The sequence below is a fragment of the Diceros bicornis genome, chromosome 2 (genome assembly GCF_020826845.1).
Source record: "Diceros bicornis minor isolate mBicDic1 chromosome 2, mDicBic1.mat.cur, whole genome shotgun sequence".
NCBI lineage: Eukaryota > Metazoa > Chordata > Mammalia > Perissodactyla > Rhinocerotidae > Diceros > Diceros bicornis.
The window spans coordinates 23,007,171-23,021,607 of record NC_080741.1 but is presented as its reverse complement, the minus strand read 5'-3'; the positions used below and the strand labels follow the sequence as shown (position 1 = coordinate 23,021,607).

General features: G+C 42.0%; 1 protein-coding gene across 1 annotated transcript in view; it reads right to left on the bottom strand.

Moving 5' to 3' along the window:
- PLCL2 (phospholipase C like 2) overlaps window positions 1-14,138 on the bottom strand; it is a 257,610-nt gene extending 243,472 nt beyond the window's left edge. The window contains exon 1 of the mRNA XM_058553648.1: window positions 13,417-14,138. The gene's annotated coding sequence lies outside the window, so the exon portion shown is untranslated. The remainder of the gene's footprint in view (window positions 1-13,416) is intronic.
- Between the last annotated feature and the right edge of the window lie 299 nt (window positions 14,139-14,437).

Below are 14,437 nucleotides of genomic sequence, written 5' to 3'. Positions count from 1 at the left end.
CATCTCTGAGTGACTGATTTTTTAAAGAAGTTAAGGTCCTCTCTTCTTTATTTAAGCACATATTTTGCAACCTCTTTATGAAGTTCCCCAAGTGGTCACCTTTCAGTAGTATTCAGCATGGAGGGCCACAAGACCCCAGGTAAATTTGTGAAGAAGATGAAATGCGTCTGTGAGCCTCCCCGTCTCCTCTGCACTCCTTTCACAGGTTTGCCCCTGGCTTCAGGATGTTCAGACAGCCCCTGGTGGTTCTGATTCAGCTGGGTGGTGAAAGATGAACTGGCGATAATTCTCATAAGATGAATGGGCATGCATGTTAAAAAGAGGGATCTGAAATCCAGATAATCTTTCATGAGTGAAACAAACCTGTGGAGGTGTGGGGATGTATACTGGAGAGTTGGGGCATGTCTTCTCCATTTCCCTGAGAACCTTACCAATTCCAATGACCCAAGCAAATAGGAGAATAGGAGCCTCTAGGAGAATAGGAGCCTCTAACACGGCTCACCAGTATCAAAAGACAGTACCTCTGAAATTCATCTCATCTGAGATGCTGACAGATTGAGTAAGAAATATCACTGATATAGTGAATTACTATCAACTGAGTGTGTTACACCCTAAAAATGCACACAGTATGCTCTCAAATAAAAATGGAATCATTTTGACTTCAGTCTATCACGGGAGGCTTGTTTGTAAGTTACCTGTCCTGACATCTCCAGTTTTGTTGATGATCAGAAACTCTAATGCCCCTGGGTTGGGGGATAGAGGGAGACAGGGAAGGGTGAGACTTCTGTGTGACAGAATGTCTGCCCTGAAAGGGGAAATTTATGGGGAAGGCTTTTAAACCAAGTGAAACCTTGATGAGGGGGTGGCAGCATCTGTGGTTTGAAGCACAGATTAACCAAGTTCCTTTGTTAGCGTGTCTGGTATTTTTTATAAGCTTCCATGTTTCCCCTGGGCTTGGTATCTTATTAGTAAGCAATATATTGAACACATTTGTTCTCACGATACGAATTTGAATCCAAAGGCTTCCATGGTGATTCTGGAATTTGCTACTAGAAAAACGAGGAAGTTAGTTGATCAAAGGTAGATTCATTCTTTACACGTCTCCAACTGGAAACATCACGAATGTCCCTATACTCTGGCCACTGGACTGTGGGGCTCATTCTGAGAGGTCTAGATCACAGGTCACTACCATTGCCTTTCTCTGTCCTGGGCTGTCAAGATTTCTGGGACTATAAGAAAAATAACAACAACAATTATAATAACTAATACGTGCATAGTGCTGACTATCCTAAGCCCTAAGCCCTAATCCCCTCCATAAACTAACAGGTCCAGTCCTTACAACAACCCTATGAAGTAGGTAACCCTATTTTTCAAATGAGGAAACCGAGACGCAGAGAGGTTATGTGACATACCCAAAGTCACACAGCTAGGATTAGCAGAGTCTGGACTAGAATCCAGCCAGTCGATTCCAGCCACACTGCCTTTCCAGAAAGTGCCTAGCCCGGCACAACAAAACTTTTGTTAGATTATGTGGTTAGGAACACTGTTTCAAAAGGCTGCTTCTCCTGTATAAGTCCCTAACAGTACCATGCCTTTGCCACCGCCCTCTTAGCTCTTCCGAGAATGAGAGCATTTAAGCTGTTTCCCAGGAGATTCCTCAACTGCCCTTATCTCACACTGCCCCCTTCTACTCACAGTTCCTCTCTCTCATGTTTCAGAGAACAAGTGTTTCCCCATCCCAAGACATATATTTATGCCACATCTTCTTTATCCATTCATCCATTGATGGGCACTTAGGTTGTTTCCAAGTCTTGGCTATTGTGAATAACGCTGCAATAAACACAGGGGTGCAAATATCTTTTTGAGTTAGTGTTTTCATGTTCTTTGGAGAAATACCCAGCAGTGGAATAGCTGGATCATGTGATAGTTCTATTCTTAATTTTTTGAGGAATCTCCATATTGTTTTCCATAGTGTCTGCACAAGTTTACATTCCCACCAGCAGTTATGAGCGTTCCCTTCTCTCCACATCCTCTCCAACACTTGTTATTTCTTGTCTTATTAATTATAGCCATTCTGACAGGCGTGAGGTGATATCTCATTGGAGTTTCGATTTGCATTTCCCTAATAATTAGTGATGCTGAACATCTTTTCATGTGTCTGTTGGCCATCTGTATATCTTCTTTGGAAAAATGTCTGTTCAGATCCTTTGCCCATTTCTTAGTCGGGTTGTTTGTATTTTTTTTTTTTTTTTTTTTTTTTTTTTTGGTGAGGAGATCAGCCCTGAGCTAACATCCGCCAATCCTCCTCTTTTTTTGCTGAGGAAGACGGCCCTGGGCTAACATCTGTGCCTATCTTCCTCCACTTTATATGGGACGCCGCCACAGCATGGCTTACCAAGCAGTGCGTCGGTGCGCGCCCGGGATCCGAACCAGCGAACCCCGGGCCGCCGCAGCGGAGCGCGCGCACTCAACCGCTTGCGCCACCGGGCCGGCCCCCGGGTTGTTTGTATTTTTGTTGTTGGGTTGTATGAGTTCTTTATATATTTTCCATATTAACCCCTTATCAGACATATGATTTGCAAATATCTTCTCCCACTTGTTAGGTGGTCTTTTCGTTTTGTTGATGGTTTCCTTTGCTGTGCAGAAGCTTTTTAGTTTGATGTATTCCCATTTGTTTATTTTTTCTTTTGTTTCCCTTGCTTGGGGCGACATGGTATACAAAAAGATACTGCTAAGAGCAATGTTGAAGAGTGTACTGCCTATTTTTCTTCTAGGAGTTTTATGGTTTCAGGTCTTACATTCAAGTCTTTAATCCATTTTGAGTTAATTTTTGTGTATGGTGTAAAATAATGATCTACTTTCATTCTTTTGCATGTGATTGTCCAGTTTTCCCAGCACCACTTATTGAAGAGACTATCCTTTCTCCATTGTATGTTCTTGGCTCCCTTGTCGAAAATTAACTGTCCTAGATGTGTGGGTTTATTTCTGGGCTTTCAATTCTGTTCCACTGATCTGTGTGTCTGTTTTTGTGCCATAACCATGCTGTTTTGATTACTATAGCTTTGTAGTATATTTTGTAATTTCTTTTTGGAGCAGCAACATTTCTCAAGTTCTGTATATTGTTTCTCCTTCTCCTTCCCTGATGGCCACAAAAGTGCAAGCATCTCAAAAAGTGCAGGTGCACAACATGGGCTCAGAGCCAGGTTGTCTGGGTTTGAATCTTGGACCTGGGCTTTCTTTCTGTGTGATCTTGAGCAAGTGACTCAACCTCTCTGTGCTGTCGATAACTTGGGGATAACAAGAATACCCAACCAATGAGATTGCTATGAAGATTAAAATGAATTAATCCAAGCAAGTGGACAGTGCTAGGCAAATAGTAAGTGCTCTAAATGTCACTATATTATTTTTATCTCCTCTATTGGAGATACATTTTTGGCCCCATGGTCTGCACAGTTACCCTCCCACTTCCTTCTTTGACCTCAGTGACCAGGTCACTCTCTAACTCAAAATCCTTCAATGGCTCCCCATTGTCTACCCAACAAGATGAGATAGCTTGGAGTTCAAGGCCTTTCCCTTCCTCTATCTGGAATGCTTCCTCCCTCCTTCTCTGCCTGATCAATCCCTATCCATCCTTCAAGGCCCAGGTTCCAGGATGCCTCCTGCAAGCAACCTTCTGAGATCACCCGCTCAGAACTCCCTGCTTCCTTACGGGGACCCTTGATTTCTCCCATGCTCCACCACTTCTCAAGCACAACCGTCTATTACGTGCTTATCTTCTCTCATCTGGCATCCACTGAGTTTCTTCTTCTCTCTCTATAATTCCTCCTACAGCCAGGTCATACTGAGTGTTCACTAGGTGCTAAATGCTGCTGTACATGCAGAATCTCAGCCAAGACCTAAGAAAACCATAGGAGTCGTCATCCACTTTTACAGATGAAGCCTGGAGAGCTTCATAACTTACCCAAAGTCACACAGCCAATAAGCGACAGAGTCCAGACTTGAAGCCAGGCCACAGAACTCCTTGTCTTAATCACCATGCTCCACAGCTGCTTGACTGGCTTTGTATCTCCCTCAACCCTCACACAAAAAAAGCGTGCTGCTGCAGCACTTCAGCAGGTGCTTAGTTATAATAACGACGACAACACTGATAATCATAACATAACAGCGCATTTAAGTGCTTACTATGTGCCCGGCACTTTTCTAAGTACTTTACATCTATGAACCAATGCAATCCTCACAACAACCATTTGAAGTAGATACAATTTTTATCCCCATTTTATAGATGAGGAAACTGAGGCACAGAGGGTTAAATAACTTGTCCAGTGGCAGAGCTGGAATGCAAACCCAGGAACTCTGGCCCGAGAGTCCATGCACTGAACCTACATGCTGCCTCCTAGCATGTCTATTTTGAATGGTTTTAAATGAGGAAAAAATAAAGAAAAAGATGTATCATTAAAATATGAAATTTGATAAACTTGCATTTTATAGAAATCCCCTACACCAGATGACAGGAATGGAACTGTAACATTTAGCCACATGTCCTATTCTGAGGACAGGCTGGTCAGCAGATGAGAGCATGGTGCCAACACCCACAGAGAACCTGGCAGAGAGCAAGAAGCATCAACGGCACCTTCTGGCCAAGCTCTCTGCTTCTTCCACCCTCACAGCCATGGAAACTCACTCGGGTGGCCCTGGGCTCTTGGCTGGTCCGATTTGACCTCCTCAGGGAGAAATCAAGAAGGGCCTGCTGGCTCCCAGGCCTGCTGCGCAGCTCAGGCTCTGTGCCGGGAACGCCAGCGCTGAGGGCCGTGGTGAATCCTGTGAGCATGAGCCACTGTGCCCACGTAGGCAAACTCCCATGCAAACTCCAGGCACCTGCCCATGGTCTGTGGAGTCAAGGTCACCACTTGGCAGGGCTAGCTAAACACCTCTCTTGGGCTTCCTTCAGGAATGGAGCAAAGGTGCAAATGGAGGGGAGGGGCCGGGAGGAATAAACAGAGGCCCTCGCTTTCCTATCCGAGTGCTTGTTCTGGACTCCTTAACTCGACAAATACTCACAGTTCTAGTTATTGATATGCATGAAAACTGCTTGCTTTGCTGATACTGAAGCATCTTGTTCTTTCCTTACCAGAATACTTATCCCCGTAACTGTAGTTGCTCTCTTAATGGTAATTTACCAGCAAATGTAAGTAAGCTCCATAAGGGCAAGAATCACGCCTGCTTGTTCATCTCTATATCCCCAGGCTCGCTACCAAGCCAGCAGATACTCAAATATCTGTTGAATAAATGCATGAGTAGGTAATGAATATGTGATCATGTCAGCAGAGCTAGTCGGCAGACCTGCTCCCTGGTAGCCAGTTTTTCTCTCTGAAATTTCAGTTCCATGGTGGTTAGGTGGGATTACATGACTGGTTCTGGCCAGTGAGTTATGAATGGAAACGGCATGTCGTGTCTGGTCTGGGGCGTTAATTGTTGGTAGAAGACCCACAGAGCTCTCTTCTCTTCTGCCATGGAGATTGACAGTTTTCCAGTTGGTAAGTTCTTTCACAACCTGGATGCTGTGTTGCACATGTAGTACAAGTAAGAAATAAACCTTTCTTGTTTGAAGCCATCAAAGCTTGGGGGTTATTTGTTATTGCAGCAGAGCAATATGGATATTCAGTCCATACAAGTTCGTCAGAGACCTACAGAACTAAAGAGACCCAGGAAGCTATCCTCTAGAATAACTCAATAACACTTTCTGCAAGGATGGAAATGTTCTATATCTACTCTGTCCAATACAATAGCCACTACCCGTATGTGGTTATTAAACACTTGGAATGTGGCTAGTGTGACTGAGACTCTGAATTTTTAATTTTAATTAATTTAAATGTGACTAGTGGTTACTGTATTGGATAGCATTGTTCTAGAATGTGCCATGGTATAGCAGATGCTGTCATGCAGCATGTCAAAGGCCCTCATTCCATCTGACTTCAGTGCAGCTGTGGTGGACAGTTCCATGCCCACAATCCCACATCAAGTACCCTTTACAGTTCTCTCTGGGCCTCAGTTTCTTCATCTGTAAAATGAAATGGTTCAATAGAGTCAGCTCTATGGTTTCTCCCAGCTCAGTATTTTTATTGGTCTGGACATACAGCCCTAAAGACTGCTAAGCTCAACCTCCCCGGAAAATCACCCCAAGTTAGATTCTGTTTTGTTGTGGCTGTTCTTAGCCTAATAAGGTTCAATGTCTAGGGAGTGCTGTAGTCACAGCCAGTCCAATTCAGGTGAGAATTTTATGGCTACATTGGGGAAATGGTCCAATTCAAATATTTGCCATTCATTTTTTCTCAACAAACTTTTTATTTTAGAATAGTTTTAGATTTAAAGGAAATTTGCAAGGATAGTACAGAGAGTTCTCATATAGCCCACACCCAGTTTCCTCTATTATTAGCATCTTATATTACTATGGTTCATTTGTCACAACTAATGAGCCAATAATGATTAATTATTATTACCTAAACCCCATATTTCATTTTTATTTCCTTCATTTTTACCTATGCCCTCTTTCTGTCCCAGGGTCCCATCCAGGATACCACATTACATTCAGCAGTCACATTTCCTTATACTCCTGACATGAAACTGTCCTGTGACAATTTCTCAGATTTTCTTGTTTTTGATGACCATGATGTTTTGAGGAGCATTTTATAGAATGTCTCTCAATTTGTGTTTGTCTGCTGTCATGGTTAGACTACGGTTGTCAGTTTTGGGGAGGAAGACCATAGAAATAAAGCACCATTCTCATCACATCATATCAAGGGTGTATACTATCAACATGACTTATCACTACTGATAGAAAACTTAATCGCATGGCTGAGGCAGTGATTCCCATGTTTCTCCACAGAAAGTTCATTTCCCCACTTTCCATAGTGTACTCTTTGGAAGGAAGTCACTATGTGCTGCCCACACGTAAGAGATGGGGAGTTAGGCTCCACCTCCTTGATAGGGGAGCAGGCATTTTTGTAAAGTACACATATAGCCATGCAGGCGATTTCTGCTGGGGAACAGCTTCCAACTCTAAACCTTATTGCCCCAAAACAACTGAGCCAAGATGTCGATGAAATGTAATCACTGTATCCAGTCTTTGGAAGGGGCATTCCCAAACAATGAGGGCAAACTGCTCTATAAAAGTAGCATACATAAAGCACCTTACACAAAAGATACTGCTTAGTAGAGGACTTATTCCTATTTCTGTTTACACAAATCTTGTTTACTGCTCACAACATTCAGTCTCACTCTCACCTACAAATCTAATACGGTTAATTATTACATATAAAGAGCTCTTAGAAATCAATAAGAAAAAAGTACAATTTGTCTTTTCAAATGAGCAAAGGAGATAAACAATAAATTCCCATAAGAAACACAAAAGGATAACAAATATGATATATGCTGAGGAGGCTAAAGTGGCTATCTCTGAGTGGGTGTGGGGATGGAGAAATTATAGAGTACTCTTGCTTTTTACTTTACGATTTCAGAATATTAAACAAAGAACTTTTTGCGATCATTTTTTAAAAGCAGTAAAATAATTTTAAAGTAATAAAATTCTATCCATTAAAATATATATGCTATGGTTTCTAATCCAATACTGGCTATAAAACCTAAAATTTACTTTAGACTCTTTCTTTCACTTAACTGTTTCTTGAAGTGAAGGGTAACCTGAGGGCTTTGGGAACAGATGGCTTGTATTGTGAAACATGATGTGACTATTATTTGCATCTCTTAATTGGAAATTTAGCATGCAAGGTCACTCCACCATATATGTTTATAATAAGAAATTACAGAAACTTTTCTTTGTTAGGTTTTTAAGATTCGGCAATTAAGCCTATGACAGAGAAAAACCATTGTTCACTAGGCGATTTTGGTTCTACTTGCCAGTAATTGGAAAAAAATTTGTCATGCAATTTCTGAGGAAGCATTATTGTTATTATTATTCTGCATACTCTTGCTTTGGTTATATTAAATGAATATATATGTAGACACCCTGAATGAAGATTTTGTTAAATGAAGAATTTGTTAAACTAAGACCATTTTGATGGTCCAAAGGAATCAAATCTATCATCTCTATTTAACTTGTATCAAGAATGAGGAAAATTGAGAATAACTGGACCAAAATTTAAATATAAATTTACGTGCCTGAAAAGATGATCCTTAAATGAACACACTGATATTTTGATTTCTTTCTTCAAATAAGAGAAAAATAATGTGATATTAGAATTCAACCTATCACTACTGGAGTAATAAGCGTGTAATAAAGCGTGATCCTGGCATGTGCTATTGATATGCTGCAGAAGAAAGAGGTGTGTTAGAGTTGCTGGGCAGGCAAGGGCAACACTGGTTCTGCATTATCCCCCGAGGAAGAACCCAAGATAAACACAGCTAGGCGCAAGAGAAATCAATGCCCACTTATTTTAAGGTGTGATTTTATGTGCAGAAAAGATGCTCACGGAAGTGCTATGCATCTGTTTGTCTGACAAAGGCTAGAGCCCTGGTCACAAGCCTTGATCTGTGAGGGATTGAATTAGTTTTGACGTTATTGTTCTGGGCCTCTGAACACCTTCTAGTTTGCCATTTACTGAGTAGCTGAAGAAAATACTTCACACACACATAACGAAACCTCTTCTATTATCAAGTTTTTATTTAACTGTCAGGGCTGAGCAGCTAAAATAACTTGAGAAGCTACTGAGAATGCAAGGGAAGTACATTTATTGAGGCTTAAGGGAGGCGTCTGACTTAAGCCATCTTGGATATATCTAGACCTTTTGAAACGTTCCTTTGGGAAATCCTCTTGGAAAACGGTTTGAGGTTTTTTGTTTTGTTTTGTTCTTTGGACTTGGTGCTGACTCTATCTGGAATATTTAAATCTTTTGGATACTATTTTTGAACAAAAATTTTCTCCTACAAATTTCACTCAGAAAGAGTTGAGATGAAAGAAAGGAGCCCTAAAATTATTTTAGCAATTCCAAACCTTCAGACAACATTGGAATATTTTTATTGGAGAGCCACAGGGCAACATTACCCAAACTGGTTACAATCTTTCCACTACAGTGGACTGCCAGGCTGAAAAACAACCAGGGTGGTGATGGGGAAAAAAATTGTTTTTTTATCTGGCAAAGACTAAATACAAAATAAAATCGTGTAAAGTGTCTAAATCAGACCCTCAACATCTCTGAAGTTCTGATTCATCATCAGAACCTAGCCTAACACAAAGTCTCTCTAATTGTTGGGCAGTTTGTTTTGGAAAACAATCTCTTCAGATGTACACTCTGTCTAGCCAAACGTTCCAATGATTCATTTTCCGATTTCTTGCACCAGCTCCTGCCAGAAAATGGTCTTAATGTCCCACCAAGCTAATGGGGCTTCTGATGATATATCTGATAACATGAAAAATACTGTTGCTATTGGGAATCAAAAATAATCAAAGGTGTTCTCCCCAGGAAGATCAAAGGGCCTGTCAGGTACCTCAGGTGTCTGATTTGCAGCAAACCTGGGAAGTTTGTTGTCCCTTGGGCCACGGACATTTTGATGAATGAGTATGTTCAATAGGCACCTGACACATTGTAGCCCACATCAACCCTTTTCCAAACCACCACCACCAACAACAAAATAAACTGTCCAAATAAGAAGTTTCCATGTTTGGGTCAAACAAAGATGTGAAGAAATGAAAGTCACCGGAAGATAAATATTTCAATTGAAAGATGTTTCCAAAACTTCAGTTATTTGCATATCACAATGGAAACCTTTGCCATATTCTAGGACCACTGTGCTGTTAGGTTAAACCACACAAAATTACCAATATTTGGGCGTGATCCACAAAATCAGAAATTTCATATGGTTCCATCTAATACCATTTAGTTAATGTTTTTCTTCAGATTGACTAACTTTAAAACAAATTCCATTCAGCAATTGTGCTCCTTGTTATTTACCCAAAGGAGTTGAAAACTTATGTCCACACGAAAACCTGCACACAGATATTTATAGCAGCTTTATTCATAATTGCCAAACCTTGGAAGCAACCACGATGTCTTCAGCAGGTGAGTGGATAAATAAACTGTGGTACATCCAGACAGTGGAATATTATTTGCTGCTAAAAGGAAATGAGCTATCAGCCATGAAAAGATGTGGAGGAAACTTAAATGCATATTATTAAGTGAAAGAAGTCAGTCTGAAAAGGCTACATACTGTATGATTCCAACTATATGACATTCTAGAAAAGGAAAAACTATGAAGACAGTAAAACGATCAGTGACTGCCAGGGATTAGGGTCAGGAAGGGATAAATAGGCAGAGCATGGAGGATTTATAGGACAGAGAAAATACTGTGCATGATACTATAATGAAGGATATGCGTCATTACTCATTTGTCCAAACCCATAGAATGTACACCAAAAGTGAATCCTAATGTAAACTATGGTCTTTGAGGGATTATGATGTGTCAATGTAGGTTCATCAATTGTAACAAATGTTACAATTAATGCATAAGGCTATGCATTGCGGGGGGCAGGAAGTATATGGAAAATCTCTGTACCTTGCTCTTAATTTTGCTGTGAACCTAAAACTGCTCTAAAAACATAGTCCATTTAAAAAACAAAACCTTAAATTAGTGCTAAGTATTTTAGACTTTAAATATACTGTGGTAGAAAGTCTCCAAATACGGCCTCCAGCAATTCCTTCCCTCACTGCACATTCATGTTGCTTATCTCATAAGAGACAGAGTCCATTTCTCCTTCTCTTGAATCTGGCCTGGCCTGTGACTTTCTTTGATCAATATAGTGTGGCAGAGGTGAAGCAGTTTCAGTTCTGAGCCTAGCCTCTAAGAGGCCTGGCAGCTTCTATCTTGCTTTCTGAAGAGAAGCCAGCAACTAGGTAAGAAATCCGACTACCTTGAGACCACCATGCTATGAAGAAGCCTAGAAGTTAGTCACATGGGGAGGTCGTCAGGGGGAGAAGTGAAGAACCTAGCAGACAGTTAGGACCATGACCCCAGACATGTGCATCCGGTTGAACCATCTCAGCCAGCCCTCAGCGATTTGAGTCATCCCAGCAAGGCCTTAGACATGGTGAAGTACAGGTGAGCACCTCTTTGCTGTGACCTATCTGAATTCATGACACACAAAATTAATGAACATAAGATGCTTGTTGCTTTAGGTCACTAAGTTTGGGGATAGATCACAGAAACATTCTGCTTGAGGAGGTTTGTCTGGTGGATAAGACCACAGATTCTGGAGCCAGACTGCTCCAGATTCTAGCTTTGTTACTTACTAGCTATGAGGCCTTGGGTAATTATGACTGTGGAAGATTACTTCATTGGTGGCCCCCAATGGACCATATCTTCCAGTAGTCACACCCTTGGGCAATCCCTCCCACACTGACTCTGGACTTGGCCATGTGACTTGCTTTGGCCAATGGGACATTAGCAAGTATGACGCAAGCAGAGACGATAAGCACTTGCACAAGGGGACTTGTCCTTTTGGAACCCTTGCTCTCGGAGCCCTGTGCCACCGTGTAAAGAAGTCCAGCTGCCTGGCTGAAGAGACCATATAAAAGGAGAGAGATCCCATCAGCCTCAACTGTTCCCAGCCATCCCAGTCCAGGTGCCAGGCGTGTGAGTGAAGAAGAGCAGAACCGACCTGCTGAGCTTAGCCCAGATCACAAATCAAAAGAAATAATAAATCATTGTTGTTTAAAGCCACTAAGTTTAAGGATGGCATGTTATGCAGTAATAAATAAATAGAAATAATATCCATGAAATCATAAATGTGGTAAAATAATATTTTTCCTAGCACACATTGAAATTTTTAAAAAATCATGAATGTACCACCTAAAACTATCTTACATACCACTAAATAACCCACTTCTCAGACTTTGAGAAATACTGCTTTAACGAGACAATAACAATGATATTAAGTACGATAGCAATTAGTTGACTATTTACTCTTTTCTAGATTCTGGGCTAAATGGTTTGTGTGCATCTAATTTAATCCTCCCAACAGCCCTATTAGGTGGGTGTTGCTATTATTTCCATTTTGTAGATGAGGAAAGTGAAGCTCAGAAAGGTTAAGTAATTTGCAAAAGGTCACCTGAGGGTTACCTTTGATGATTATTAAGAGTTTTTTTATGGAATAGAAACTTTCCTTGATCTGGAAGCAAATGAATAAGATCTACTCTCTATATAAATATGTTATCTACCTTCAAGTTATGAATTGCTGATAGCTTTCCTCGTGTCATATTCAGAGTCTACTTCAAGGACACAGCTGCTCTACTTGACCAGAAGCCTGGGCTATAGACAGGCTCCTCACCCTCCCACCACCTACCCATCTCCACTCCTACTGGGGGGCTCTCCGGAGCCATTCTGACTCTAATAACCAACAGTATTTATTGGACATTTAGTATGTGCTCTGTTGTGTGCTGAGTGTGGAGGTAGGAATGGAAGGTTAAGAAGAGATTCAGTGCAAGGTTGACTATGATTCCAATCTTCAAAGAAGACTAGTGCACACATCCAAAATAGTCACTAGACAAAGTAGGGCCATTTAAAATTATATGCTAAATTATACGGAATGGATATGTTACAGAAATTGAGAGGGAAAGGGAAAACCAGGGGAGCCTGAATGGAAAAGGCAACTCTTGCATGCCTCGGACGTAAATATGGGTTTTGCAAAATTGGAGCTGAGAGGAGAGGGCACTCTAAGTAACAAAAACACCCTGGGAAGAGATATGGTGGTGAGAATAATCATGGGACAGAGAGACAGGTTGGGGGTAGGAAACAAGTTTAGATCCATGGACCAAAAGCACTGAGCTCATGTTGAATTCACCGTTATGTCCCCAGCCTAGCACAGGGCCTGGCGCATAATAAGTACAGTACTCATTGAATAAACATGAGTCAGGGTCCTCTCCACAGGTACAGGGAAAGAGTGACCCGTGGAGTATTTGTAGGTGGAGGCCTGGCAGGCAAGAAGGTATACTTCCAAGGACTATTGAAGGAATGAGGTCAGAGGCCATGCCCATGACCTTTGAGGAGTGGTGCTGGGGGCAGTGCAAGGAGCCTAGGCAGATTAAAGGCCTAGGAAAGAGCATCCTCACCTCCAGTGGGACCCTACTGGCTTCCCTGCCCTGTCCCAGCAGGTGTCTGAAACACAGAGACTCACTCCACCTACTGAGAGACCTAGGAAGCTCCCTGGCAGCTTCATCGGCCTTGGAAAGCACTCAGTGCCCTCTCTCTTCAAAAACTGACCCTGGCTTCACAATGACCCATTTCTTCCCTCCAGCAATAACCACCTCTCTTGTGCTCCCTCCTGGGCCTGACCAGCAATCACTGTTCCTGCATCCAACCTGAAGAGGGAAGGAGGTCCCATGGCTCCCCCAGAGGGGACTAAACACTTACTGCGCTTTGGAGGTCTCTAAGTCTCCATCAGCCCATGGGGTCTCTGTGTCTTCTTCAAAGTCCTTTGACTTGGCAAAGCCACACGCCACACTCAGCGCCCATCATGGTGAGACCCTTCTGGTGCAAAGTCAGCAAAATCCAAGCAGCCCTCCTGACTCTCTGACCATCTGAGCGCTCCCCAGCACTGGCACAACGTTCTCACTCTCTCTTTGTTCTTCAGGGAACAGTGAGCTTTGGTTTGAGGTAACCTCAAAGGAAAAACAATCTGATGTGTGATAAGGCTCTTTGGCCGCTGGCAGAACAAGGAGGGCCTATCAGACCCGGCTCAACTCCAATCAAACAAAGCCAGGCTTTCGTTGTGGGTTAGGCTAAACCGGGTTTTTGGTGAAAAGAAACCAGCTGAAACTCCAGCCCAAGGCTGACACCTGGGAAACCTTCTAGGAGAATCATAAATAAGCAAAGGAAGTCGTTCTTGGGGATCTGCGGAACTAGAAAAGCAATTTCATAAGCGTGTATATTTCCAACAGCACCTCTGCAAAAACAGCTCAATTTGAAATCTTCATTTGCATCAGAATAGTCATGAATATTCAAAAGTCAGCCAGTGTTTCAGAACAATTGTCTATTCCTGGCGCTTTCTTCTTCCCCTTGAAAAGCAGATCATGTGTTTTCAAGAAAGGTGGCCTTGGCTGGTCTTCGCACTGCCATGCTTGGCAGGAAAGGGGATGATTATTTTCTGTTTCTTAATATTGAATAAAAAAAAAAAAGCCTCAGCTGGTGTTAAAATTTGCTCTTTGTTCTGGTCAGGATCTGAATCATACTACAGACCTGGAATCAGGCCTAGGGGTCCATTTTCCAAACTTTAGGCAGAGCTTTCTGTTCAGAATCCTGGACATATTTTCCTACAAGGTCATGATCCCAATCTGTGGCCTGTATACAGCCCAAAGAGTGAGGAGACTCCTGTCATAGTGCTCAGAACTCTCTGGGTTCCTTTGGCCAAGCCACTTTCCTTCTACACTTTAAT